The 25,676-nt window shown below is 48.6% G+C and overlaps 1 protein-coding gene across 6 annotated transcripts in view; it reads left to right on the plus strand.

Annotated features, from left to right (window-relative positions):
• Positions 1 to 25,676, plus strand: part of TCF7 (transcription factor 7) — a 73,642-nt gene that overhangs the window by 24,356 nt on the left and 23,610 nt on the right. The gene's annotated exons all lie outside the window — the stretch shown is intronic.

The raw sequence follows: 25,676 nt of genomic DNA on the forward strand, positions 1-25,676 counted from the left end.
TGCGTGACTGTGAGCATCGCCTTTGCCGCTGTACAGTTTTTCTGCATTGTTGAAGGCAAAGGTTCTTGCTAAAGAGGTAGAAAGCCCTGAATCAACATCTCTCTTCCTTTAGGTTGCAAACATCATTACTTTTTCTGGCCATTCAGTTCTCTGCCTCCCTCTTTGTGTTAGGAGTAATTGTGGTGCTGAGATTTTCTGAGTTTTTCAGACCATCTGATTTCAAAGGCTCCTTGAAGAAGACAGCTTCCATTGCCTGCTGGTCCCGTCTGGATTCAGGGCAGCAACTGCAAAGCAAAATATTTTACTGCAGATACCAAGAGTTTTAAAGTCCTCAAGCAAGCTTGCATTTAAAAGGAAGAGTTGCTAAATTCAACGTACATAATTGACATATAATTTGAAATAATAGCTTTACAGGAGTGTCTGCGTAGAATTTGACCTATATATTCCTCAGAATGGTGACCGTGTGGAGGAAGGAGAGAGCTTGACCCAGCTTGACATTCAGATCCCAGAGAAAGGTTGCATGACTAACATTAAAAACCAGCCATTTAATTTCAGTCTTGGAATTGCATCATGAAATCACAAGCTGACAACCATGGCACCCAATGCGGGCATTTTTTGGAACCATTTACTGATGCTCACCCACCTGAATTAAAATAAGAGTTAACTGCGTTCTTTTGGACAGCAACTGTAAATTTATCTCCTTTTAACCACCTCACTTTGTTAAGAGCGCCTCTTCTGCAGTTGAAGAGGATTTCAGATGTACCTTTGACTCACACTGCTTCTGGGTGGTGGTGATCCTGCTTTTTTGAAATACCTCTACATAAAATTATCCAAATCCCACAAATCACTTCATATTGTTTCGTTGATGTTCCACTGGCAGAGAGGCCTCGGAAGTTTTAGAGACTCGAAAGGAGGCAGGTGCCTTTTTTGTCCTCCAACCTTCCCAGAAAATCTGGTGATGCTGTGGGATTTCCCCGGTCCTTGGAGTAATTCCCCCCTTGGGGGAAGGTATAGGCCAGGGTCGCAGTGGGGGTATTTATTCGCATCTTCCTGGGGCAGAGGACTGAGTCCCCAGTGCATCTTTCTCCTGCATCTCTGTACCACCTAGTGATGAGCCCTTGCTCTCCAGGTGCCTCCCCAGGTCACTCTGTCCTCTCCATTTTCCCATTCCTGGTGTGATGACACCAGGTAGAGCACACGTGAAGGGAGGAGGTGCAGCAGCACAGTGGTGCTTATGAAACAGGGAATGTTATGAAACAGGAATCCAGTGACACCAGCGTCCCAAGTACCAAACTCCCAGAGGAACGCATGAAGTTGGTGCCCAAGGACAGCAGCATCCTCGGGTACTGCACTGGGGTTCTGCTGTTTCCACAGCACTGCCTGTTGCCCTGCTTTGTAGTTTAGCATATTCTTGATCAGCTTTATGGAAAGGACTCTTTTCTATCAACTGTTTCAGCCTCTGTGTTTCATGCACGTGGAATGTCCCAACTTCCATACACAGCAGAAATGGCTGTTGGGTTCATCGTTTTGGCTGTAGGACTTAGCGTGCTATTTAGGGTGATTCACTGGGCTGCATCGCTCTGCCCGTCGGTGCGTTTGGTTAAGACATAACACGTTCTCCTTGGATCAGGAGAGAGCAGAAAAGGAGCAAAATGTTGTTACTCTGATGTATTTTTTAAAACTCTGCTTCTTAAATGATAAGCAGGGCTTGCTGAGAGCTGCTGGGTATTGGTCTCTACTCTCCTGCTCCCACAAACAACAGGTTCACAGAGATTTGGATTTTCCCCTGCAAAGAGGATGGGTAAAATCAGCTAGAAAGGAGAGGGAGTCAGCTCTGCTATCAGACGGAGAGAGCACGGGTGGTGTTTTCCACGAGTGCTGGGGCCACCACCAGCTGTGGAGATCCAAGTTACTGCTGGGTCACCCAAAATCATACCTGGAGAGAGGGAGGGGAGAAACTTGAGCTGCTGTAATCACAGGTAGGAGTGGAAATGCCTGGAAACGATCCACCATTGAGCAGTGGGCCACTCCTTGGAAACAGCAGGAGTAACTCCTGTGCCATCCCACCAAATGTGTGCTAACGTGGTCTTGCACAGTACTTTCCTTTTCAGTCTAGCTAGTAGTCTCAGCAACATGTTTAGATAGATATTTATATAAAAATCTCTCTTGTGTTTCATTTCCAAGCCACCACGCATGGATTTACTCGTGAGTAATGGATGAGTCGGCAGGGTATAATGCTCATTACTCACAGGGAGCGCACAGGGAGGTACTTGGAGCCGTGGCGAGGGCCGGGTGTATCCCAAATTTATCCTGTCCCCAAACGCTGGGCATCGCTGCCTGGAGCTGCCGCACTGCTGATGCTGCAGAAGCTGGGAACAAGGAATTCAGCTCATTTTTTCTCCATTTTTTTAGTACAATTCTGTCAAGGTAAACTAAGCCTCTACCATGCCATAGAGTGCAAGGCCATGATAAAGTCTTAATTTCTGCATCTTCTGCCTTCCGCTGCTCTTTGTGGAGGAGAGGTAACAAGTGTCGTTGGATAGCCACAAACTCTCTTTTAAATGAGGATTATTACCTACAAAGAATGTAGGCAAGCCAGATTCAGTGGTGCAACTTTCTGCAGACTAGCAGCCAGTGCTAATGAGAGTATCTGGTCATTCACAGATGGATTAATCTTCTTTTCCCTCAGCCGAATGTTTCTGTTTAAAGCACCTGCTAAAAAGGGAGCAATATAATGAAGTGTCTGGGTGGTAAAAAGTGTTTTTAGAGCCCTGGTTTTGCTTCCCATTCTTCAGCCAATGTATAGAGCAAAGAAAAGGCTCCCATAGCATGCGAAGCCAGGAGCAGAGATGGGGGAATTAGGATCTGGGCCCTAAAGCCTGAAATACCCAGCCTGCAAAATCTCGTGCTGTGAGTTGGGTGGAAAACGAGAGCAATAATTGAAGCAGAGAGACTGAATTTAGGAACAGAGCAGAACAAATTAATGTGTGGTCCTGGAGGGTGATTATTCCTGCTCTTGTGCCTGAGAACGCCTGGGCTCATCCTGTATCACAGGGATGCACAGGGGAGGGACGTGAAGGATTAGCTTCTCCTTCTGTTCAGAATACAGTCTAGACCAACCCTAGCCAGACCAGAAAGACAACATGGCATGGAAATCAAAACACAGGCTCCTATTTCGCTAATGGTACACAGGATACAGTGGGGCCAGTGTGAGGTTTCTTGCTTGTGGTCGAGAATTTAACTTTCTTTTTTCTGAACGCGCTCTAACGTAAGACACTTGAGGGGTGAGGGTTTCAAATGAAACAGGATTCTGTGCATGCAGAAGTTGCTTGTTTGCAAATACAGTGATGTGAGTTTAAACCTCTTGTGGTTTACCGTGGAAAATACAGACTTGGTGTTTTTCACCTGAACCCTGCTACACACAGATTGTAGGCAGAGGAGACTGTAGCTCGAGCAGTGAAGAAATTCAGACGTGAAAGTAAAATTAACTTCCTTGGTGTGCATACAGACAACTACCGATACACACACGCACACGCACGCCGCTGTAGGGTGGTTTCCTGGTACCGGTTTTGTGCTCTGTAGGGAGCAGCAGCCTGTGGCCACTGGGAGCGACGGGCGAGCAGAGCTGCAGCCCCCCGGCCGCGTGGGGAGGGTCTGCGTGGCAGGAGCTCACGGCAGCGCTGGGAGGGAGGCAGCACGCACCGAGGTTGCCTTAGCCGTATTCTGTACCAACCTGAACGGGCATTTAGCCTCTCTGGATCTTTGTAGGCAAGTTCAAGTCTTTCTAAGTCTTGAATTTATAAGTGCTTTCCCAGGAATAAGGCATAAAATCTTCCTTGCTTTTGCACACATGAAACCTATATGCTTCAGCATCCCATGTGGGTGGCTAGCTTCCCAGCTTGCAGGTGGCAGGGAAAGGCAGGGTATGGCCCTTCCGCAGGAGCTGAGAGAGCTGGGAAGAGTTCCTTGTGCACAGCACTCATCTAGGCTGCCTCTGCTCTGCTTCCAAACGTGCTGAGGATCAAGATCCAGGGAGTAAAGCCTGAAAATAAAAGGAAGGTCAGGAGCCCTTTTTTTGTGTCTTGTGCCTTAGCAGCACAGTTACAGCTGCTGCCTGTTTTCCAGTGACTTGTGCCTGTGAAAGGAAGGGCATGATGTGAGTCTCAGGGGTGGTATTATTTGTTTGTTACTCAAAAAGTCAAAGGGAAAAGGATGATTGACCCGATCTACAATGCGTGATCTGACATGGAAAGTTTCCACTTTGGAACTGGGAAAAAAGAGATCTCCCAGTATAGTATAGGCTCTATGCAAAGGATTCTTGGTTGTATTTATCATTATGTATTAATGGGGTGGGTGAGAAAATTACCTTCCACATTCATAATTGCTTTTACTTTTGATCCCTCCTGCAGTACGGAAGGTTTACAGTCTGTAACACAACATGTGTGGGTTTCACAGGTCAGCCAACCTACCCTGGAGGAAACAGATTTCAGGTGTAGTTTCTCATTCTCGTTTGCTCCTTGTATTCTTCAGCAGTGCAAAGACCCAGAATGAGCTGAGGAGAACATGAGGCACAATTTGGGAGAACCAAGACATGATCCTTTTTTGCATGGCAAGAATTTTGTTAGGATTTGGCTTGAACATACAACTTGGGGAAAAAACCTAAAATCTGGTTTTCAGTTAGAATGAGGCATGAGTGTGGCAGGGGAGTAGATGATCTGTAAGGTCCCTTCCAACCCAAATCATTCAGTGATTCTGTGTGTTAGGGTTAAGTTTGGGCTAGTGGAGACCTATGAACTAAATGAGCACAAGTGACAGCTGGAAGTGAGCCTGGTGACCAGGACAGAGCACTGACCTGCGTGGCGGATAGGGCTGCTTGGAGGCACTGGATAGGAGGGGAAAACGTTAGGATTAAGATTTGGCTGAGAAAATACGTGAGACAGCGTAGCTGCTTCTGAATTCCCATGATACACTGTTTAATCGGCACATTCCCTCTGAACTTTACCTACTTACCTTGAGCCTTGGTCAGCAGTGGTGGCCGTGGTTGGACATGTGGCCCAGGGGCACCCAGCAGTTCTCAGATTGCTTTAGCAACCTCTGTAGCACCATCTCAGTGGTTTTTCCTGGTTCAAGCCCTAACCCTACACTCGATAGTGGCCCAGGCCTAGGAATGTCTCCCACTTCCCAAACTAAATGTAATGGCTCCAGATGTGGCAGCATGTTCAGAGTCCACCATATAATCTACTGGACTCAAACCCTGACCTCAACCTCAGCTCTTTCACTGCTCCAGTGACTCCTGGTGACCCCAGATTTCAAAGGAGTCACAGATTCACTCAACATGAGCTTTCAATATTGGTGCTGCTGTCTCCCCCAAATCCCTTCATAACCTAGCACATCAGCTTATTCTGATAAAACTGTAATTCTGGACCTTCCCAAACTCATGCAGCCATCACCAGTCCCAGAAGAAAAAGGCTGCAAAGAAAGAGCTCTGTGTCCTCTTTGTTGATTTGCCTCCACTGAACGTTCTCATGACCTGACTTCATCTGTTCATCCTGGCCTGGGTTATAATCCTAACACCTCCTCCAACCTCAATTCCACCTCTTTCCCTTTGTCAGATACTAACCCTAGCCAAAACTCCCATGCAAGCCGTAAAGATGCAAGCTATATTCAGCCTGCCTCAAAGCGGGGTCCAGGTGGAGCTGCTGGAACGCTTTTTTAAGTAGGAAATGCACTAAGAACTAGAGCCCCATGAGTTGGGGCTAGGGTTGGGTCTGGGGTTAATATAATTTTCCAAATTAAGTTTAGGGTTTAGTTTAGGCTCATGTTTCACAGGAGCCGTGAGCTAGGAACAAATGGGAGAGTGCTGCAGTGCGGCGTGCCTCCGGCCACCGGTGCTGCTTCCCTGGGCGAGTGGGTCAGGGAGTTCCTGTCCCAGATTTCGCTGCCTGCTGTCACGTGGACAAAGTAAAAATTGGTACCGTAGGTGCACAGCCTGACAAAAGTCTTCCTCGGAAAAAACAGGTTCCAAGGAAGAGTATCTGATGTCGTCACTGTGAGATGACTGGGCTAGAGCTGTTTCCTTAATTAACCTCTTGTAAATAAGGTGCTTTGATGGACTGCAGCTCAGCAGCAGTGCAGGGATCTATTTCTGAGGAAATTCTACTGAATTCCAGAAGAGGTAAAGATGCTTTGACTGAAAAGGTACTGTATCCAATAATAGCTCTAAAGTTTGCAAATAAGTCTTTGATCTCTTCTGTTTCATAACTCAATGCTGGTTTTGAAAGACAGCTGAACCTTCAACCCCCACAGAAAAATTCAGCTTTTTTTTTCTTGTCCTGCTTACAACAAATGCAGGCAGGTGGCAGGTGCTGGTGATGCGATGAGTGTGAGGGAATGACCTTCCCTGCCTTGTAGCTTGGTGACAAATGCTCAAGAAATAGGAATGGAATGGCACGGAATAGAATAGAATAGAAATTTCAGCTGGAAGGAGTATGACAGCTACTCCTGTTTTACTTATAAAAAAGAGAGTTTGGGATTTACATAACCAACAGTTCAAAAACTATCAAAAGAAGAGAAGCTCCAGGCTGTTTGCATGCTTGCTGGCAACCAAATGCAAAAGAACTTGAATTGCATCCTAGACTGCATGCCCCCATGTTGCGGGACCCCCTCCCCCCATCAAAGCTGTGTGAGGATACACCACTCCGTGTCCAAACCTGCGTGGAGTGGCGATGGCCTGGCGGTGTGGGGGGACCAGCCATCTGCACACCTCTCCGGGGAGGTGCACACATCTGTGAGCGCATCCTTTCTGATTTGATGCATCATGTACGAAAGGAGGAGGCTCGTATTCAAACCCGTCCCCACTGTGCCCGTGGCCACGGGAGAATAAAGCCGCGTACCCAGGAGTTAGTTCAGAGAAGCAGTCACAGGTTTTTCCATTGATTTCCATTCAGACTTCCAAAGGTACTTTTTCTTTTCTCTCTGTTTTATAAAGTGCTGCTTACACCTACTTTCAGCTATAAATAAGAAATAATCATGTGCATTTAACACTTATTAAAATTCTTTTTAAATTTATATGCAAACGAGGAGCAGCCACAGGCTCCTGGCAGGTTGCCTATAAAGCCCTTTGTTCTGCAAAGATTGTACACCACTGATGAGGCAGATAAATTTGTCTTCAGTGCCATAGTCTTGTCTTTGCTCTGAATCTTTCTTATAACTACTGGAAGGTGTAGGCTGAGAAATGCTGGTTTGATTAGCTGGGCTTGTGGTTGGTCCCTTTTCATGCCAAAATCATTTAAGTGTTCCAGACATGGCATACACCCATGGAATCTACAAATATATCTCTCCCCAGTGCGTCATAATTCCTGGGGTAGTAAGTGATGAATCATCAGGATCTAATGTGAAGATAAGCTAATTAGCATTAATCAGAGCTCCTGCCCGAGGTGGGAAAATGCTAGGTGAGCAGTCTGTTGGCTGCCATCTAAGTTATTTAATTATTTTATTTTCATTTCTTTCGATTTTACAAATCGAGCTCTTCAAAGCTCCCAAGCTCATAGACTGGCAGTCTTCAGTGCTATGCAAAATACCCTTTTGTGTCACTCAGTCTCCATCCTGCCCTGATCTCACCCATCGTCTCGCTTCTGGCATTGCCTGGGAGCCCGCAGACTGTGGCTGGGTCACGTTGTGGCGTGGGATGGCTGCTGGACTTAGAAGTTTCTCCCTGCAAGACATCTGCCTGCATCCCCTTCACATTAAAATCGTTAAGTGACTGTCTCTAGAGTTTAAATTACTCTTAACTTATTGCAGTATCGTGGAAGAGAGAGGTCCCATCACATGTGCTAAGCAGTGATGAGAAGTATTTCCCTTATGTAGAGTAGTTGTGGTATCAGGCTGTTTCCTTCTTTCTGCTCCGGGGACTAACTTTTTGTAGAAATTTTAAAAATGATATTACAGTTTTTGTCTTCTAGTAACGTACCTTCTAGCAGAAAATCCCAAGTAGCAGGGATGACTGTAAATACTTCCTTACGTGTCCTGCTGGGTGCCAGCTGCCTTACCCTGGTCAGGGCAGGGCTGTTGCAATCAGCGTTCAAGTCTGTGGTGCAGAAGCATGAGGAATTCAGTCTCAGCAAAAAGACACCATCAACCACCACCCACCATGACTGCTGCCCTGTTTGAAGCACTGTTTATGACAAATTCCCTTACGTACTGGCATCTGCAGCATGCCTCTAGATTTTGAAACGTATTGGCATTGGTGGTGTGCCGCCTCCTCTGCGTTCCTGGCGCACCTTCGGTCTGGTAGCAGGTATCCTGATGCAAAGGGAACCAGGATTCAGACTCAAGACATTAGTGTGAAGGTAATTAGCTTCCAGTGAGACCTAAACCTTACGAGGAAAATTTTTTAAAGATACTTGGGCACCCAACGCACGGTGTGGCACAGCAGGGAAACTGGCTGCCCTGCTGCCCCGTAGCCCCGGCGGCACACGTGCCACGCAGGTCAGCCTCGCCTCATTGGGAAGAGCTGGGGGGCTCCTGGGGGGCTCCGGTGCTTTGGGAAATGATACCCAGCGCAGCAGCGGGCTTGCTGCAGCCTCACTGGGACACTGGGGATGCGCGTTAGCAGACCCCCCAGAGCAAGAAAAAGGAAAATGTTTGCTAGTCTGCAGGCTTGGGAGTCCTGCAAAACTCAAGTCCTTGTGGTCCTTTGCCGCCGTGTCCAATGCGTGTCCTTACCACCCAAAGACAGAACTGAGGTTATCTTTCCTTGAAGCTGCTGGAGACCTGCCACTGGAAATGCCTGCCTTTGCTCTGGATTTTGCCGTGATCCCATAACTTATAATTACGACTCTTCCATGCCGGTGAAGCCTGCCCTTTCCTTTTTTAGCCGTGGCACAGGCTTTTTAGAGAAAACTACCAAGAAGTTTCAGAGCAGCGCTGTGCTCTGGGGACTGCTGGGGTTGGTCAGTGAGTTTTTTACCTCTTGAGCTTGTTCAGATGTAGCATAATTATTCCTTTTCATTAAATCATGGAACCACAGAACGGTTTGGGTTGGAAGGGACCTTAAAGACCACCCAGTTCCAACCCCCTGCCACGGGCAGGGACACCGGCCACCAGCCCAGGTTGCCCCCAGCCCCGTCCAGCCTGGCCTTGAAAAACTGTTCCATAGCTCTGCACTGAGCTGGGGGAAAAAAAACCAACCAAACAACAAAACCGAAAGTGGCAGGAGCACATAGCTGCTTCTTTTACTATGGTGAATAAAAATCCCAGCTGGGAAGGTTTGTAACCACCAGCAGATGTCATTGCAGCCAGCGCAGCTTGGGACATGTTGGGTGAGAGCAGAAGCACGCTAGGTATTCGGATAATACCCGATGGAGAATGAAAATAAAAAATTAAATCATGTAATCTCTGATTGCCAGGTAGCTCATGCTTAGATCACTGGTAGCTAGTTTATAGTAGATAGAGTAGATATGAGGGATTAAATTCCACACTACAATTTGTTTTCTGCTGAATAATTATGATTTATTAGTTCCAAGCACAAATTATAGTAATTTAAAATACTAATACTTTTTTTAAAAGGGAACACGCAAGTGCACTGTGTTTAATGGGGATAGCTGGGTCCTGATAACCTGACGAGCCCAGAAATTAGTGATGAGGGCTGGCGGGGGGGCCGCAATCCGCATCACAATAAATTTGGGCATAGTGCTTGGGGGCCGGTGGGGCGAGCGTGCCTGGCTGGGGATGCAGGGCACCTTTTCCTCCCTCCCCTCACATCATGGGATGTGATTCTGTGATCCCGTGTTCCCGTGCCACGCTCTGTGCCCGCTGCTCCGGTGCTCCATCCCACGCTGGCCCCTCCGAGGTGAGCGGGGGGCTCAGGGCCAGTGGCACCCGGGGCCGGGGGCTGTGCCAGGGGCCGGGGTGCACTCAGTGCCAGTACACGTTATCTTGGCTTCCCTCCTTTGTTTTCTCCACTGGGTCTCCAGGACGTGGTAACTCCTGCACATCCCCATGTTACAGTTGTGTTGATGCCGGTGAAGCCTCAGCGCTAGTTCAGACTCATGGCCAGATCACCCTCCAGCTGCACCATCCCAGAGTCTGGCCATGTCACCCAAATGCTGCCTGGGCAGCGATGGGCCATCCCTTCCCATGCCGTGCTGCTGGAAACGGGCCATCGAGACCTTGCCTTTGTGTCACCTCCTGCTACGGGGCCACGGTTGGTGTTGTACTGGAGCTGTGCTGCTGGCGGGTCACCGTGCCTTGTCCATAAGCACCAGGTGATTTATTGCCGTTTTCTCACTGGTTCAAAATAATTTCATGCTTCCGTGGTGCAGGCACCCTACAGACACACTGTGTACAGCAGCTCTGGCATGGCTGAGGGGCTGGATTGCAGTTGTGCTGGCTGCATGTTTTATGTTAGCATGGAAAAGGCGGTCCCTGGCATGCAGTCGGACTGTGATGCTGCAGACATCTGGAAAGGAGCCCACCGAGCAGTTGAGCTGAGCATCTCCGTGCCAGTGTTGCATCTTCTGCAGCGCGTGGATTGCAGGGTGTAAGACCTCTCTGCACAAATCTGCTGCCTGCAACCTGGCAATGTGCTGCAGCTCCTGCTGGGATGGCCGGTGGCGTGCGGAGTGTGCTCCAGAGAGCCTTGACGTGTGTGTTTGTGCATGTGTTTGCCTTGACGTGTGTGTATGTGCGTGTATCTATGCTCTTTCTAACCAATTTCTAATCCTAATAACGTTTTTATGCTAATGGCTGTAGAGTGCCAGACCATACTCCTGTTGAAATCAGTGGCAAAATTTGATGTCATAAAGACAAAATAAGGAAAAATGCTAATTAGCCTCTCTGTTCATCGGTAATTTCCCCACTCCTCGCTCTCTGGCGTCAGCAAACGGAGAAATGCCAGCAAGCTGCATGTAAGAGCTTGGTCTGTAGCTGGTAGTTATTATCACACTATGGTATAGAAAGATTTTATATAAAATCTCCTGTTATAAGCAATATTTACTGTTTGCATGGTGAAGATCACAACCAGAAGTGAGTCTGCTGAGCTCAATGTTGTTCAGATGTGGGAGATAACAGGTCTCCGCCCTAAAAAATACTTTACAGTTAAGAAATGCAGTTACTGTTAAACCCTTGGTCTGAATATAGCCCCGTACGAATACGAAACAGTCACGCTGAGGCAGATGGATGTGGAGATAAGAGAGATCGACTAAAGGCAACGTTTTACGGGCTGTGTCACCAGCCTCCTCGTAACACAACAAACAAGTATTTGTCTTGTGGGAAGCTTTGGGTGGCTGGTGAGGCTCTCGCAGGAACCCCGCGCGCCGGAGATAAGCGGTGATGCAGCGCTGTGGCCTTTGCTCAGCACCCAGCCCCTCCGAAACCCGTCGCCTTTCATGTGGTGGGGCTGGGAACCGGGATCGGGGCGGTTCTGCTGCGGGGCCGGAGCCGGGAGCATTGCAGGGAGCGCTGCAGCTGCAGAGCCGGTGCAGCCAGGTACCTCCTCGTACCAAGGAGCGCGGCCGGGAAGTGAAGCGGGTTTCTGAAATGAGTAAATTCGAGTTGAAGCAGAGGTGCTAAAACATTGCAGAGCTCAACAGACTAAAATTTCCTGCTCTTGTTAAACTCACAGTTTAAGAGTGATTTTCTTCCCTATATATTGCACGTCTGCCACGCATGGTGCTGCAGAATTGCTGTGCCTGACAAGCTGAAGGCACCTCGTGTTGTTTATGCACATTTGCAAAAAGCAAATGCAGCAGATAAACCACCTGAAATCTCCCAGGCCAGTGAGGTATGGCGTTTGGCACTTTTATGGTCTCTCAAAGCCTGAATGAACGCCTGCCAGCACTGGAGATAATGGCACGTCTTTGGCCTTAGGTGAGATAAATCACTGGGAAAACTTATATTGACTTTGGCATGGATTGAATCTTGTTTTCTATCCTGTAAATCTAATATCTAAGTTGTTGCACTTCTGCTAAAAGCCGTTTGGAGATGTGGCTGGTGCGTCCCTGCAGGGGCTGGTGCGGGGATTGTAGAATTGTTTAGGTTGGAAAAGACCTTTAAGCTCATCAGGTCCAACCATGAACCTGGCGCTGCCAAGTCCACCACTAACCCATGGCCCCGGGGAGCAGCGAGCTGAGCACGTGAGCACGTTATTTTGCCCTGGGGAGGGTCAGCCCCAGACACTTCACTTACGAACTCGCCTCTTCTGAGATGGAGTTTCCGTCTAAATCACATCAGCTGGGTCTTGGCTGTGTTTGGGGATTTATTTTCTTCAGCAAGTCCCAGGCTGCTTTATATCCTGAAACAGTGGAGAGAGACAGCCAAAAAATTAAAGGGAAGATATTATGTTAAGCATGAGTTTTAAGAAGAAATTGCTTTCTCTGTGTAGCACCTCAGTTAAAACCAAGAGAGGAGTAAAAAAGCATAATCCTTTATAATCTATATGGTTTTTACCTTTTGCATTCTAAGGAGCTTAGATGATGGCTGTAAGATAGATGGGCTGGTTTTCTTAATTGCAAACTTTGCAGGGAAAAATGTAAATCCTAACCCAATGGTAATATTGTTTTAATTGGATTTTTTAGCAAATTTACAATCCACTGATTATGAAGAGCACTTCTACTTTGAAGAATGAAATACTAGTATAGGTTTTGATCATGTAGTAATGTCCTGAAGCAAGGATTTTTTTGCCTGTGGATCACTGTCCCCATAGCAAGAGTTTTTCACTTCCAGATTGTCAGCAAGCAGATGTGGGACACAGACTTTCAGCTCAGGCCCTAAGTAATACCTAAGCTAAAAAATTGTACTGTAGGCATGTGGAGGTTGTATGCGTACAGGTGTGGTAGATACATATTTTTTTAGTATAATTGATGTTCTGTGTAACCTCAGTTTCATCATTAAGCAAATACAGCTGGCAATTGTTGTAATAGATCAGAGGGCATTGCAAGTAAGTTAAAAATAAAAAGTCTGTGTTACAAAATGACGTACAGTTAAATAGCTGATCCCTGCTAGTGGGATGAATTAGTTAATTATCTGCTTAGGAAATAATCTATGCCAGAAGCTTGATATAAGATGGTACCCTGGATTATCATCTGTTCTTCCTTCTTCTTTAATTCATTTTCTTCTTCTTTTCATCTAAATGCGGTAAATGCTGTTGTAGTGGATCAGTTTGTATTTCATGACAACAAATGGCATGGAATAGGACCCAAATCAGCAAGTTCAGCAAATGCCTCCATGGAAACCCTGAGGTTTTTCTGGTGTCGGAAGAGGGCTGAAGCCCCCATGCTCTCCCGGGGTGACGCCCAGGAGGAACTAAAAAGCCACCCTCCACTTCCCAGCAAATCCTGAAAATGAGCTTCCTAAAGGAACACAGTCATCTGCCTTGGGGACAATTCTGGTGGCACCAGCGTCCTGCATGTTGTCGGTGCTGGGGTCTCACGGTGCGGGCAGGTCCAGCGTAGGCAGAGGCAGACACTGCAGGGACCTGTGCAGCAGGGATGTGCTGGGATGGAGCTGCCTGCTTGCACGGCAGCAGCTCTGATCTCTACCTACCGTGGGACTGCTGTATACACACCCCTCTGTTTGCTCAGTTCTGCTTTGTTTAACATTTCTGGAAAACCTTTTTCATGAAGTCCTGTGCTGCGGCTGACCGTGGGGCAGGGCGAGCTCCCAGGGCAAACTGTTTTGGAAAACAAGTCTAACCTCAGCCAGAAAAGTTGGTATTTTAACATTTTTCCCTTTCAATGTCTACGTGAAATTGTGATATCTAAAGTCTGTGATGATGGGAATGGACGCACACCTCCAGCTGCCACGCTCGTGCTGCTCTGCCTGGCCAGGTCAGGCCACCGGGACCCTCTTCGTGATCGGTCAGGGTGGTTCACATAAAGCAGCCCAGCCCAGCAGAAGACCGAAGATTTCAGAGCATGAAAATAAAAAAGAAGGATTCAGGGTGAGCATGTCTTGTATCTGGATCTTCTGCCTCCTGGGAAGGCGAGTGCATTGACCAGGACGTGGCTTGAAACTCTGTCCCAGACCTAAACTTCTCCCAACAAAACTGTGGTGAAGATACACCCCACGAAGAGTTGTGGTTTCCATAATGTGCTTTTTCTGACAAAAGTAAATAATGTTGCTTAAAATTCCTGACCCCGTGCAGTCCTGGAACAGGTGGCGAGCTCCCAGTAAGAACCAGATCATTACAACTGTACTCGGGTTTCCGCGGGTTTGTGCCCGTTGCTTCCTGTATTCAGACAAACCCCAAACTCAAAGCAAAACCAAGTTGAAAGAGCAAAAGTTCGTCAATTATTTTTCTCATCAAAACCATATGAAATTGTGACTTTCTCATTTTTTCAACGTGAAGCCTTTGATCAGTCCTGCCTTGTGAACTTTTGATCAGCTGGGTTAAAATGAAATCCAAGACTGGGCACATTTTGTGTGGTCTCTGGTTTCGAAGTGAAAATGTTTCATGTCTGTACTAACCATGTTATTCCTGGGCTGTTGTTCACAGTCACCCTCATAAAGCTGTAGGCAACAACCTACTGGAGCTCTTGGAAAAAATATGCTGAGAAGCCAACCTAGCCGTAGCATGATTCATTGATTAGTTATTACTTAGCATAAAGCATGAAGGTTGCTGTGTTTCGTTACCAGTCCAGGTTACAACCCCCCATTATGGCACCTCCTTCCACTGTATTTACCTGGATTTAGAAAACGAAACTTTCAGCCAGGATCTGAAGTTTGGAAACCAGCGCTCTCAAAACTGCTTTCCATATTGAAACCCAAAGAGGAGAATAATCTCATGACCATCCCCTCCCATAGTAAAATCTTACGCAATTAAATCTATGAATCTCAATACCTGAAAAACAGGATTTGATGACACATGACAAGAGCCGAGTTAAAATATGTATGACTTCATACCAGCACGGTAGGTAATCTTCAGCATCACCAGAGCAGAGAAGATGAAATCGAGGCATGGGGTGGGGATGGCACAGTGCTAAGGTTACCTCATTTATTCCCATCCCTTACCTTGGGTCCTGTTCTGAAAATGAGCCCAATAAGTATTGCTAAATAGACTCTTCAGACAATACTGGGAAAAAAAAACCCGTGGTCAAAAATCTGAAAAAATGCCTGTACGGAGTCAGGGATTGCTGTGGTGCTTCCCATCTCTCTTGGCTTGCTGTCTCGTTACCTAGCTCGTCGTGGGGAATTAGGAAATACAGGAGCAGAGCCGCCTGTTTCTCTTCACTGAATCCAGCTCATGTGCCGGGGTCAGACCACTCAGTCCTAAATCTCGGCCGGGAGGCTCGGGGAACCTTTGCCCGTGCCACCGACGGCCACAGGGATTAGCTGGCAAGCCTTTAAACTGCGCCTTGTTTTACATCTCATTGGAGGTAACATTTAAGGAACTTCTAAAAGTCAAGTGGCAGGACAAGATTAATTAGTATTCCTTTCTAATCCTAATTACAATGATATTTGCTTCCCAGGATAGGAGGCGTTCATTATCATATGTATGTTTGTTTCTTTAGTCTGTCTGCTTCCCTCCCCCAACAAAAAAAAAGGTTAAATAATATTTAATACATTTTTATAGTCATTAAAAAAATTCAACTCATTTTAATCTGGTAAAAACATCAGATGGGCAGAGGAGAAAGCCATTCAATTCCCTATTAATTTCCCTTGCTCTCTAATTATATGCAAATCCACCAAGCCCAGGTTTTAATTCAGCCATTCGCATTAAGAGATCAGAGAAAGATGCAAAATGGGAAAGCGGAGTTTGATGTATCGTCGGGGGCTCGTACGAATTCGACTGGAAGATAAATTCCACATTTTAATTAAAATGTTTATTCCGCTCTGCACAATAACGCTTGCTTGCTTTCAGAGGAAAAAAGGGGTATTAAGCATTAAAGGAACTAATTCCTCCTATCAAGAAAATTAGGATTTCTCCCAGGCAGACACAGGGTATCATCCAGGATTAGCGGCTGTAGCATTCTTTGTAAACATGTCACCCTTGAAAGTGAGCAACAAGGAAAGCTGCTATCGCCTTACAGCTGCAGGGTGTCAATAAAGCATCCCTTCAGCTCCAGAGGGGATTATCTTCCCTCCGCGTCCTCCGAAGAGCCGTTTATCATGGAAGCTGGGAAATAAATGTGAGCACAGATTAGAATAATGCAGAGGCAGCTCCAGGCAGTGGGCAGCTCTCACCGCTCCTGCCCGGGGGTTCCCGATAGATTTGGGGGATCCCTGTGGGGAGGGATGCCTCTCGTCGCAGCCCTCATCCCTTGGGCTCCGCAGCTGGCTGGCAGAATGAATGTTAGGGTGGGAGGGACACCCCGTGCCACAGCCGGCTGTCCCTGTGCCCTCCTGCTCGAAAGGTCTCGGGGAGACCCCGGCAAAGACTCAGAGCAGCCACAGTCCATTCCTTCGTGGCCATCCGTGTTGGAAATGTGCTTGACATCCGTATAAATATCAAAGGATTTCACCATAGCAAGGAAATGTGTACCCAAGAACGACAGTAACTAATACAAATTATCATCTCTGGTTGTTCCGTCTTATCTGTTAATTAGCCAGTGGCATGTGCTTGGGCACGGCCGCCTCCAACACCTTAAAAGATCTCTTGGTGTCATCTGATGTTGTGCGAGCACGTGGCCTTGGCCATCCTATGCTATGGGAGAAAGCTTTCTCTGAGCAAGTCAGCAGCATTACAGGTATTATTTTTATTATTATTACTGTTATTACTATTATTTTTTCAAAGCACAGTCACCCAGTTGGGGATTTACTTTCAAACAGCATGAGACACTTTTGGTTTGTTGTCTTTTTTTTTCAACCAGTGATGTTCTGGCACAGTGAGACACCACCACCCCCACCACCCCCGAAGCTGAGCTTTGAGACTAGCTGATTGAAGAAAAAAAAAAAAAAGTAGAATAAAAATAAAATAAAGTAGAATAAAATAAAATAAGACAGGAAGTATAGTGCCTGCCGGGGGATGCTGGCAGCTGTCCCATCCCAAGCCTAGAGACAGGGACAAAAGTCCTGTTGTGGGTCTCCTGCCCAGGTTCTGGGGTGACAGTGATGACAGCACCAGGACAGTGTCACCCACAGTGGCCATGCACCCTGGCACCGCTGTGGTGTGAAGGGGCAGGTTTCATCCCCTCTGATGTTTGCTGAATCGAAACGCCTTAAATCACATCAGCGTTTTTTGGGGGTTTTGTGCTTTGTTAACTCCTCTGCGCTCTTTCAAGTACATGGGCTGGTTTTGTTTTTGTTTTAAATGGAAAGAAAAAACCCAGGCAAATGGCCAGGAGCCCTTTCCTGATGCCATGGAGCTGTGTAAGCAAACATTTGCCTTGAGAAAACAGCACAGCACCGACACCTGGAGGGTTCCTGTTGGGCTGATTTGCTGACAGATGCACCCAGAAATCTCAGAGGGGTTTCCATCTGCTGCGGCAGCGCGTCCTCGGCGGGGAGGGATGTGACAACCAGATGCCAAAGCCACCTCAGTTAAGATCCCAGACCCAGCTGGGGCTGGGGCTTGCAAATGATTTCTCAAAACCGGTGAAAATCCCCCAAGACCGGGACATGGCTCTCACAGGACGAACCCTCTGCGTTTCACCGAGCCCTCACACCCCGAGGTTCGGCCGGTCCCGGTGCTGCCGGTGAGCCAGGCACGCGGGGGCTGATGCCTCTGGTCCTGTCAGAAACAAGTGTCTCAAGCCCTACCGAAGGGCAAACTTTGTCATACTTTTATTTCGCTTTCTTCCCTTGCCCTCTTGGACATTTTCCTGATTAATTCTGGGTATCAGACCAACCGCTTGTCTTTGAGAAGTGGAGCGAAATAAAGGAGGTCAGATACTATCAGCCTCCACGGGTCAAGTAAGCGCCTTCTGATTTAAGCCTCAAGCGTTACTGGTAACTCCAGGGTTTGCAGCTTTTGATTCAAATTCGCAGAACCACGTAGCACAGAGAGGACCGAGGGGTTTTTCCTTCATAGCCCAGAGCACGAGAGGCAGTAACTAGAGCTGGATGTTGCAGAATAGGGGAACGAGCTCTGTGTGTGTGTGCGTGATGCAGCCTCACCATTATATTGCCCTGGCATTTGGGAGAAAATAGCAGAGGTTTGGTGTTGTGCTGCGGCCCCTGGGTTATATTGCCCCAGCATTTGTTTCCATGAAGCCAAATGTCCCCATTGCCCCTTGTGGCAGCTGGCACCTTGGGGCCGGGGGGTGTTGCTGTCCCCTCCTCGGCAGACGCAGCACCGTGAAGCTGCTTTCAGCGTCACAGCAGCAGCGGTTCCCAAGCAAGGCGAGCGTTGTGCAAGGGGACTTTCTGCAAAGTTGAGGAGGCTTCTGGACTGAGGTGGCTCTTTTGCTGAATGTGACTGTAAACATCGGGTGGTGATGCCAAAGGTTTATTTTTCAGGGGGTTTCTCCTCTCTGGTGTGGGGTGTGACTGCCTCCACACTTGCCCCCTGTCACTGTAAGAGAGCAGCATCTGGGAGGGACTTTTGATCTTTATTTTTCCATGTCTTTTTTTCTTTCTTTCTTTTTAAACAAAGAACCACCTACATCTTTCTCTTAGAAGATAAATACTTGAGAAGTGAAATGGCTCTTCCTGTGCCTGTAAACGGTGAAAAGCTCAGCTATTTCCCCTGCAGAGTTTAACTTAAAAAAATAATAACCATCATTGCTTAAAACCAGAAAGCAGCACCAGCACAGAAGGTCACTGAGAACTTGTAAAAGGTTTTGAAGTTCTTTCCCTGTATTTGTCCCCATCGTGTCTGGAGCTTGGGCACCTCTCTGAGGGCTGGGGCATGGAAGGTGTTAAATGCCAGGGAACTTGTGCCCTGACACCCAGTCCCCTAACACAGCTGTGATGCACGTCTGAGTCGAAGGGGAGAGTCAGCATCACAGGAGCAGGATTTTGCTGCTCAGCTAAGGCAAGTACATCCCCTTGAATGTGCGAAAAGGAGCAGGGTTACTCAGGTGCCCCGTTAGCATTTTCAAAGCAGAGCTGGATTTTAAAGAGGCTGAAAGAAATCAGAGGGAAAGGGAAAAGGGAATAAACACTCCATCAACCACAAAATGTAGAGTGTAGGGATACAAACCTGACCACGGACAGTATTTGCCTGTATGTGTGATGTGTATCTTAAACCACTCGGCTCCTTGCTGCAATTCATACGCAGAATTGGTGCAAGAATTAATAGGTGCAAATTATTACTTTCCCCTTTGCTGCTTGCAAACGCTTCTGGGCCAGCCAGGGATGGTGTACATGGGGCAGCTCTTCTGGTCGTGGGAGACATGGTCTTCTGGTCCCTGGAGGCACCCTTGGTGGTGCTGAGGGTAAGGGCCAGACCCAGCCCTCGGTGCTGCTGCTGCTGCTAAGATTTGGCTTTGCTGGAGGGGTGCACGTCTGGGCGAGGGCAGCACCTGAGCGTGGGTGGCTTTAACTTTCCCTGTTTCCTTTCTGCTGTGGCAGCGGACTTGTGTGATGTGACTGCAGCAAAAGTGAGAAAACAGAAAAAAGTGTGCCGAGACAAGAAATGAGTCGACGCTGCCTTCACCCGCGGGCTGCCCCGGTGCTTGCAGTCAGCACCGAAAACAGTCTGCCGTGGGTATTTGGGGTGATGTTTTATCACAGCACCTCCTGGTGCAACACCACAGGGAAATGAGGAGTGAAGGTGTCTGCTGACACAGTCTGGGGCCCCAAGCTGGAGATTTTATCAGAACTTGGAGGTACCTGAAACTCGGCAGAGATGGGCTTGGTTTGTGCACAGACTCTGCGTCCCCAAGCACCCCAAATGGCAGCGTTGCCCTGCGAGCCCTCCCAGGAGCAGATCTGATGCTGTGGGATGTGCATAATAATGTCCGTTATCGTATATCCCTAATAATTGGTAATTTGGATTGATTGTTGGATAAAGAGCAAAAGGCACAGTCCCTCGGTCACAGGTACCTTCCCCAGCAGCGATGCATGCTCGGTGCAGCCTGACCTTATACCTTTCTTTCTGTGGCATGATGACTAATTTTGCAGTGAAAAGGAATTAATTCCTCATTGCATCAGCCACAGCAAAACTTCGTAGGTTTTGTTTTTCATAGCCGGCACATCGACTCATCTTGTCCTCTCTGAGAAGTGACGTCAAAGCAAACACGTTCGGGGCAGCTCGGGGCTGGACTGCAGGCTGCAGCGCGTGTGCTGCGCCCGGGGCTCTCAGCCCGGCGGCACCCGAGCAGGGCAGAGGAGCAGGGAGACACGCTCAGAGCTCACCCCATCCATCCGCCTGCTCTGAGCCGGGACCAGCCCCAGGGCTGCTCCCGGGAACAGGACACACGGCACAGCCCGCAGCACGGGGCTCTGGGGCTGCCGGAACCCCTCTGCCCTGGCAGGGACGAGTCTTGCATGCGGACTTGCACGGCACAACCTGCAGCCCAAGCCCCGGTCCCTCGGCCGGGCCCCTCGCGCCACACCAGCCGCCACTGGGCTGGCCCATGGCTTTCTCGTTTCCCCGGCGATGTGGGAAAATTTGAAAGTGACGTGACTAATCTCGCCTCACCGCGGCTCGGCTCCCCGGTGAGGCTGGAAACCACAGCACTCTCCCCGGCCGCCGGCTGGTGTGCCCGGGCGCTTCGTGCCCCTGTGCCACAGGGAATGGATCCTGCACCCCCGGGGTGCTTCCAGGCACCCCTCGCCCAGGAGGCTGCTGCCAGCACCAGCACAGCCTTGGGCGATGGGGGCACCTAGCTGCAAGCACCACAGCGGGGTGGCAGGGCTTTCCTCTCCCTGCAACCCCCTGCATCCATGGAGGGGCCGCCAGGACGGACGGCAGCTCCCACGGAGCGGGGCTTTCCAGCAGGCTTCTCCCTGCTTTTTTGCTTTTGGGCTGACCAGGGGGGTTGGCTGTCTGAGGTGTTGGCTGGTGCTTTTGCACCAGCAAAGTGTGTTTGGGGGCTGGAAGCTGAGGTTCGTGCAAGGCAGGCAGCACCCTGTTATCCTGCCTGGGGAGCACGGCACCCCTTGGAGTCATCATGTCCCCAGGGGTGCTGGGCCCCCGCTGTGCACAGTCCTGACTGCTTCACTGGAGGGGTGGTCAAGCACTGGACCAGGCTGCCCGGGGAGGTGATGGAATCGCCATCCCTGGAAGAGTTCAGAAAACCTGTAGATGCAGCGCGTAGGGCCGTGGGTTAGTGGTGGGCTTGGCAGTGCTGGGTTGATGATCTTTAAGGTTTTTCTCCAACCTCAGTGATTCTGTGACTCTGTGTTCCCTGGCCTGCAGGGTCCCCATGGGGTCCCCTTTGTGCATGGCATTCCCTGTGTGCGTGGGGTCCCCCATGTGCACAGGATCCCCTCTGTGGAGGGCACCCCGTATGTGCGCAGGACCCCCTGTGTTTACGGGACCCCCAATGCCTGCAGCCTCCCATGTGTTTCAGGTCCCATGTGTGTGAAGTCCCCATGCCTGTGGGGTCCCCTTTGTGTTTGGGGTCCCTGGAGCTGCGAGCCCCCCCCACCCCCCCGATGCTGACCCTGCAGAAGTTGCTGTCAGCTGGAGCCTGAACACTGAAGCCACTTTCCCATGGTGAAGCCCCAGCTGGCTCATCTGCAAGCGCAGTGTCTTTCATTTTGGAGTAGCCGTTAAGACAGCTTGTAAAAGAACCATACAGCAGTGGTGTAGCAGGATTAAGATGTCCAGAAGTCCTGTGGAAGAAACTTGAGTGGAGTTTTCCCCACATGGAGTGGGAGCGGGGTGATGCTGTGAAGGATTGCCTGGTATTGCAGGGAGGCGATGCGGGACGGTCGGAATTGGCTGGTGACGCAGCACAGCTCCTGGGGGCTTAGGGCTGACTTTTATAAAGTGAGAGCAAATTCTTAAATTCATTCTATTATTTCAAACATATGGGAAATCTGTAAAATATAAGTTTCTTTCCTACAAAACAGCGTCATCTATGCAACTGCCATAAAAACAAGCTATGAAAAAGCCAGCTTTTCACTTAGGGGTTTTGTGTTCAGAATCTGGGGAAAACATCAAAACACTTGAAATATAGCCCTCAAAACCGAGAGGGGGTGTTCCCAGGAGCGTGCTTTTTGCCCGTGTGCGACAGGGCAGATCAGGATCAGCCTTGTAAGATGAGCTCCTATATTCTGTTTGTGTAACCTGGACCGTGGCAGACAGGTTTACTCATCTCCTTTAATGCATTAAACAGCTCGCCGTGGTGCAGGTCAGGCACGCAGCCCCGACCGCCCCGTGCGAGGACCAATCCTGCGTGCTTGCTGCAGCCATCATCAAATCATAACAAAACATTTTTCACTAAATTAGGCACCATGTGTCAGAAGGGGCAGTAGAATTAAGCTGCTTTATTTTAGTTATGAATTTTCTTCTACCAGAAAATTAATTAAATTCCTGTCTGTATGTAGCCCAGTGCTGGTGGGATGCTGGGATCCCCAGCAGCCACCCAGGCAGCTTGGTGTGATGACTGCAGCTTTTAATAGCTGCTTTCAGTTGTAGCAAGGAATAGTTTTCACAGGTTACAAAACATTGACTTCTGGGTTTTTGTTGGTTTATTTTCCTAAACTGATCCAAGCAGAAAAAAAAAATATTTACAAGTTTTTCTAATATTTTGACAGAGCTAAAAACCCTAAGAGTTTTGCCAGCCATGGACGTTTTTTGGTTTAATCATTTCACTCAGATTTTGCCTTTTTGACCTTCTGTGCTACATTTTGCTAAGATTAGCTTTAAAGTTTAAAAGAAAAATCCTGTCAAGCCAGCAAAGTAAAACTACTCATTTTTAGCGTGTCACAACTCAATAGCTCAGTCTTAAAAATATGAGTCAAAATACTTCCTAACACAAGGTGCTTTCCAGAAAATGTTTGATTACAATCTCTCACCATTTTCTAATGAAAAACCCACGTTTTGTTTAAAAAAACCTCCTTTATAGTTCTGATCAAGCAGCACCACCCTGGCAGCTATAATGCAGGGCTGCAGCCCTGGCGGGGCATGTGGGCTGTGGGCTGGGAGCAGAGGCGAGGGGTGCTGCGCCTGGTCAGGCCCCTCGGAGCCACACGACATTGCAGGTCTGGTCGAGAGGGTGATCCTCAAGCGAAAGACCTGCTGGGTTTGTGTGTGCTCAGTGACCAGAGTTTTCAAGCTAGCCTCGAGCTGCCAGCGCAGCCAGGCACCCGCACGTGAGCGGCGAGCTCTCCTAATTTTGCCTTGCCAACGTTTAGTCTCTCTTAATAAGTAATGTGACTGTTTTCTCTTTGCTCGTCCAATTACCTCTGGTTATGAAAGTCACTTCTCGGCTTCGAAGTGGGAGGCTTTTTTCCCTCACAGCTGGGGATTCTTTAATTATTTCCAGCGAGGTTGATGGGGGCCAATAGTTCTGGTAGGGCGATGCGCTGCAGCGTCAGTGCCTGCCCCAGTGCCAAGTGGCACCGGCTGCTGGCACGAGGCACACGGGGACCCAGTGAGCATCACTCACTGGGGAGGTGGCCACTCAGGAGAGTTGCAGTTTACCAAATTTGAGAGGGAAAAAGGCCCTCCAGGCTTGCAAAACCCATTCTGCTTCTCCGTCCCCTCTGGAAATACCATTCTGGTGTTGCTGTAAATGCACCTCTTCATTTCTGTAGCAAGGTCGTGGCTGCACAGCTCATTCCCCGACACAAAGCTGTCCTCAGAGCCCTTTCCTGTCCTACTACAGCTGCCAAAGGATCGGAGGTGACTTGGGGTTGGGGTCATGATGCTGGGCACCGGCTGTGTCATTTTGGATGGGTGGGTAGCGAGCAGCTCCGTCACCACTGCTCTGAGCTGTATTGAAACACGGCTTTGAGGAGGAGATGCAGCAGGATGCTTCACCAAACCACAGCACATCCCCGTAGTGTCCTGGCCAGCACCACCCCGCATCCTCCGAGGGGATCTGCTGAGAGGACGCCAAGCCAACTGCCCGTGTGTTAAATCAGTTTGCTCGGCAGAAAACTTACACCAGCTTAATTTTACGGTATAAGACTTCGTTGTCTTATAAGTTCTGGCTTTGAAAAGCCTCTTCGAGGTTCATGTGCTGCAGCTGATTTGCAGGCACTAAATATAGACCTTGTAAAAAAGAGGAATTGATACCATTTCTCTGGCATATAGATTTCTATAAACGAGGTATGATTTCACAGCGAAGACGCGTGCGGCAGCCGCAGTGCGTCTGATGGAGACCAGGAGCTGCAGACATGGCCACGGACTGTGACCATTAGCAGCTGCCATGTTTAAACCGGCTGTCAACACGGAAAGAGTCTTCTCTGTTTCTCCAGATCGTTGTGCAACGTTTCCTCCTTCCCTTGGTTGGTTCAGTTTGGGAGATGGGTTCCTGTATGGAACTTCCTAATGGAGGAAGCGGGAGGGGGATGAGTAGCTGCTTACAGAAATTTTTACCTTACCTCCTTTCTAAGCATCCTTCCCCACCAGCTTTTTATGAGTTTAAAGCATAGGAGAAGAATTTTAGAGCGAGGCAAGTGCAGATGTAGAAGGGACATGGGGAACACCAGCTAGTCTTACTGGTGCAACATCTTGCTTCCCATCTGAACTGATGAAAAATCTGAGTAACTGAACTGCAACCTATGGTACCACCAAGATACCATGTTCCCGTGTTTGGGGAGAAGCACAGGCTGTGCCTTTGCTGTAACCACATGTGCTCTGTGCTTTTCACTGATGAGGTATCCTGTGGATCAGCATCAGGACTGTTCAGCTGCCTTTGTAGTGGTCTGTGTCTTCTGTCATTGCTCTGAAAGCTGTTAACAGTCATCAGGCAGCGAGGTTGGGTGGTGGATGGCCCTGTGCTTTGGATAGGTGCAAATGGGAAGGAAAGATCTGTCCTACTTCGAACAGCAGAAGTGTTCAAGTTGAGGTTTTCAAAACAGCTCGGCATCAAGCTTGTTCTGCTCCAGTGTCATGTTCAAATGTACACGTACAACTGCATAGCCCTAATTTAGGCTTTCTGGCTCCTAAATAAGCTAAACCATAGCTAATTTTAGAAATATCACTGAAAAGCCATTCATCTCATTTCATGGACAAGAACAGTAAAAGCTCAGAGCGCCCAGGGCTGCTCTCGATGGGAAAACCACATAGCCCACAGCCCTGCTGCAGGACAGGAATGTCTGTACCACACCAGTTTATGCTGGGGGAGAGGGGGGGCGGGGGGGCGGGGGGGCAGTTATATTCCCAATATCCCGCTGTACATAGTAAATCTACACCTGGTAAGTGCCAGGAATTAGGGTTTTCATGCATTCTTAAATGCAAACCTGTATGCCTCTTGGTTTTTATTTGCATGAGCAAGCCTTTGTGGGAAAGACAGATGTAAAGCAGCGTCTCCATCACTCTGTTTTCCTTTCTGCTTCATGGGTTTCCTCCTTGGAGCAGGGATGCAAAACACAGGACTTTCCCAGGGCTCTTGGACCACTGTGGAAACAGCTCGGAGTGGCAGGGAGAGGTCCAGGACAGATCCTCCAGAGCCATCAGCTCCGGCTGTGCCACCTCCACCAGAGCTGACTGGTGTTTTGTGCTCACTGTGCCTAAGCAAAATCATTACCAAAGTGAAAGGCGCCGGTGAATCAAGTCCAGAGACTGTAAATGACTTGTCGAAGTCACACAGCTAATCATCTGTAGATGTCCTGGTGGGACACAAGAGGTCTGGCTAGCAGTACCCAGCTCCTAGCCCCTGGAGAGCTGTCTT

This window comes from Falco naumanni, chromosome 8 (genome assembly GCF_017639655.2).
Source record: "Falco naumanni isolate bFalNau1 chromosome 8, bFalNau1.pat, whole genome shotgun sequence".
Taxonomy (NCBI): Eukaryota; Metazoa; Chordata; class Aves; order Falconiformes; family Falconidae; genus Falco; species Falco naumanni.